The following is a 4,160-nucleotide window of genomic DNA, read 5'->3' as shown; positions in this document are numbered from 1 at the left end:
CCGAGGGCCTTCCCCCCCCCCCGCCCCCCCCCCCCCGCCAGGCACAGGTGCAGGCCGGGCACGGGCGTGGCCCAGCGAGCCGGCTGTAACAGAGAAGGCGGCGTTCTGGAGAGCGTTACAAATCCTTTGCATCTCTTTCGGGCGCGCACCGTGTCCCCCCCGAAACACACCCGCCCCCCCCCACCCCCCACCCCGGCCCTCCTCAGTCCCCCCTCCACACCCCCAAGACCCCGTCTGGCACCTCCCGCACACGTGCGCGCAACACAGACGCGCCGACGCAGACGAGCGCCCCCCCCACACACACCTCCCAGGCCAAGACCCCTCACGAGTGGCAGACACGGGCACACACCCAGGCCACCCACACCCGCCCCGCGCCGCCCCACGGCCGCCCCACAACTCACCCACAGGCAGGGACCCGACTGACCCTCAAGGACCACACAGGCCTCGGGCCCCCTCTACCCGCCAAGGCAGCCAGGCATCTGGGTCACGTCTGCCCCACAAGTACTGCCCCCGCACTGCCCCATCGCTGCCCCGCGAGTGCTCCCCGAGGAACAGCAGGCTTCCGGGTCACAGCTGCCCAGCAAGTACTGCCCCCGCGCTGCCCCACGGCTGCCCCTCCAGTGCTCCCCGAGGAACCGCAGGCCTCTGGGCCTGCCGTCTCCCCCCAGGGAAGACAGAACTGCGGGTGCCCCTGGCCCCACAGCTGCCCCGCAGTGCCCCACAGCTGCTCCGCAGGTGCTTCCCGAGGTACAGCAGGCCTTGGGCCTGCCGTCTCCACCCAGGAAAGACAGGCCTGCGGGTGCCCCCGGCCCCACAGCTTCCCCACCAGTGCCCCACAGCAGCCTTGCAAGTGCTCCCCGAGGAACAGCAGGCTTCTGGGTCACAGCTGCCCCGCAAGTCCTGCCCCCGCGCTGCCCCACGGCTGCCCCTCCAGTGCTCCCCGAGGAACCGCAGGCCTCTGGGCCTGCCGTCTCCCCCCGGGAAAGACAGGCCTGCGGGTGCCCCTGGCCCCACAGCTGCCCCGCAGGGCCCCACGGCTGCCCCGCAAGTGCTCCCCGAGGAACAGCATGCCTTGGGCCTGCCGTCTCCCCCCAGGGAAGACAGACCTGCCGGTGCCCCTGGCCCCGCAGCTGCCCCGCAGTGCCCCACAGCTGCTCCGCAGGTGCTCCCTGAGGAACCGCAGGCCTTGGGCCTGCCGTCTCCCCTCAGGAAAGACAGGCCTGCGGGTGCCCCTGGCCCCACAGCTTCCCCACCAGTGCCCCACAGCAGCCTTGCAAGTGCTCCCCGAGGAACCACAGGCCTCTGTGTCACATCTGCCCCACAAGTGCTGCCCCGCGGCTGCCCCGCGGCTGCCCTGCAAGTCCTCCCCGAGGAACCACAGGCCTCTGTGTCACATCTGCCCCACAAGTGCTGCCCCGCGGCTGCCCCACGGCTGCCCCTCCAGTGCTCCCCGAGGAACCGCAGGCCTCTGGGCCTGCCGTCTGCCCCCAGGGAAGACAGACCCGTGGGTGCCCTTGGCCCCACAGCTGCCCCGCAGGGCCCCACGGCTGCCCCGCAAGTGCTCCCCGAGGAACAGCAGGCCTTGGGCCTGCCGTCTCCCCCCAGGGAAGGCAGGCCTGCGGGTGCCCCTGGCCCCACAGCTGCCCCGCAGTGCCCCGCGGCTGCCCCGCAAGTGCTCCCCGAGGAGCCGCAGGCCTCTGGGTCACAGCTGCCCCTCAAGTACTGCCCCAGTGCTGCCCCACGGCTGCTCCGCAAGTGCTCCCCGAGGAACAGCATGCCTTGGGCCTGCCGTCTCCCCCGAGGAAAGAGAGGCCTGCGGGTGCCCCTGGCCCCACACCTGCCCCTCCAGTGCTCCCTGAGGAACAGCGGGCCTCTGGGTCACATCTGCCCCACAAGTGCTGCCCCACAGCTGCCCTGCAAGTGCTCCCCGAGGAACCGCAGGCCTCTGGGCCTGCCGTCTCCCCCCAGGGAAGACAGGCCTGCGGGTGCCCGTCGCCACACAGCTGCCCCGCAAGTGCTCCCCGAGGAACCGCAGGCCTCTGGGTCACATCTGCCCCACAAGTACTGTCCCAGAGCAGCCCCAGGGCTGCCCCGCAAGTGCTCCCCGAGGACCCGCAGGCCTCTGGGCCTGCCGTCTCCCCCCAGGGAAGACAGGCCTGCGGGTGCCCCTGGCCCCACAGCTGCCCCGCAGTGCCCCACGGCTGCCCCGCAAGTGCTCCCCGAGGAACCGCAGGCCTCTGGGCCTGCCGTCTCCCCCCAGGGAAGACAGGCCTGCGGGTGCCCGTCGCCACACAGCTGCCCCGCAAGTGCTCCCCGAGGAACCGCAGGCTTCTGGGTCACATCTGCCCCACAAGTACTGTCCCAGAGCAGCCCCAGGGCTGCCCCGCAAGTGCTCCCCGAGGACCCGCAGGCCTCTGGGCCTGCCGTCTCCCCCCAGGGAAGACAGGCCTGCGGGTGCCCCTGGCCCCGCAGCTGCCCCTCCAGTGCTCCCTGAGGAACAGCGGGCCTCTGGGTCACATCTGCCCCACAAGTGCTGCCCCACAGCTGCCCCGCAAGTGCTCCCCGAGGAGCCGCAGGCCTCTGGGCCTGCAGTCTGCCCCCAGGGAACCCAGGCCTGCGGGTGCCTCTGGCCCCACAGCTTCCCAAACAGTGCCCCACGGCTGATCCGCAAGTGCTCCCCGAGGAACAGCAGGCCTCTGGGTCACAGCTGCCCCGCAAGTGCTGCCCCACGGCTGCCCCTCCAGCGCTCCCCGAGGAACCGCAGGCCTCTGGGCCTGCCGTCTCCCCCCAGGGAAGACAGGCCTGCGGGTGCCCCTGGCCCCACAGCTGCCCCGCAGTGCCCCACGGCTGCCCCGCAAGTGCTCCCCGAGGAACCGCAGGCCTCTGGGCCTGCCGTCTCCCCCCAGGGAAGACAGGCCTGCGGGTGCCCGTCGCCACACAGCTGCCCCGCAAGTGCTCCCCGAGGAACCGCAGGCCTCTGGGTCACATCTGCCCCACAAGTACTGTCCCAGAGCAGCCCCAGGGCTGCCCCGCAAGTGCTCCCCGAGGACCCGCAGGCCTCTGGGCCTGCCGTCTCCCCCCAGGGAAGACAGGCCTGCGGGTGCCCCTGGCCCCGCAGCTGCCCCTCCAGTGCTCCCTGAGGAACAGCGGGCCTCTGGGTCACATCTGCCCCACAAGTGCTGCCCCACAGCTGCCCCGCAAGTGCTCCCCGAGGAGCCGCAGGCCTCTGGGCCTGCAGTCTGCCCCCAGGGAACCCAGGCCTGCGGGTGCCTCTGGCCCCACAGCTTCCCAAACAGTGCCCCACGGCTGATCCGCAAGTGCTCCCCGAGGAACAGCAGGCCTCTGGGTCACAGCTGCCCCGCAAGTGCTGCCCCACGGCTGCCCCTCCAGCGCTCCCCGAGGAACCGCAGGCCTCTGGGCCTGCCGTCTCCCCCCAGGGAAGACAGGCCTGCGGGTGCCCCTGGCCCCACAGCTGCCCCGCAGTGCCCCACGGCTGCCCCGCAAGTGCTCCCCGAGGAACCGCAGGCCTCTGGGCCTGCCGTCTCCCCCCAGGGAAGACAGGCCTGCGGGTGCCCGTCGCCACACAGCTGCCCCGCAAGTGCTCCCCGAGGAACCGCAGGCCTCTGGGTCACATCTGCCCCACAAGTACTGTCCCAGAGCAGCCCCAGGGCTGCCCCGCAAGTGCTCCCCGAGGACCCGCAGGCCTCTGGGCCTGCCGTCTCCCCCCAGGGAAGACAGGGCTGCGGGTGCCCCTGGCCCCGCAGCTGCCCCTCCAGTGCTCCCTGAGGAACAGCGGGCCTCTGGGTCACATCTGCCCCACAAGTGCTGCCCCACAGCTGCCCCGCAAGTGCTCCCCGAGGAGCCGCAGGCCTCTGGGCCTGCAGTCTGCCCCCAGGGAACCCAGGCCTGCGGGTGCCTCTGGCCCCACAGCTTCCCAAACAGTGCCCCACGGCTGATCCGCAAGTGCTCCCCGAGGAACTGCAGGCCTCTGGGTCACAGCTGCCCCGCAAGTGCTGCCCCACGGCTGCCCCTCCAGCACTCCCCGAGGAACCGCAGGCCTCTGGGCCTGCCGTCTCCCCCCAGGGAAGAGAGCCCTGCGGGTGCCCCTGGCCCCACAGCTGCCCCGCAGTGCCCCACGGCTGCCCCGCAAGTGCTCCCCG

Source organism: Chroicocephalus ridibundus, unplaced genomic scaffold (assembly GCF_963924245.1).
Source record: "Chroicocephalus ridibundus unplaced genomic scaffold, bChrRid1.1 SCAFFOLD_161, whole genome shotgun sequence".
Lineage (NCBI taxonomy): Eukaryota > Metazoa > Chordata > Aves > Charadriiformes > Laridae > Chroicocephalus > Chroicocephalus ridibundus.
This window is presented reverse-complemented; position numbering follows the sequence as displayed.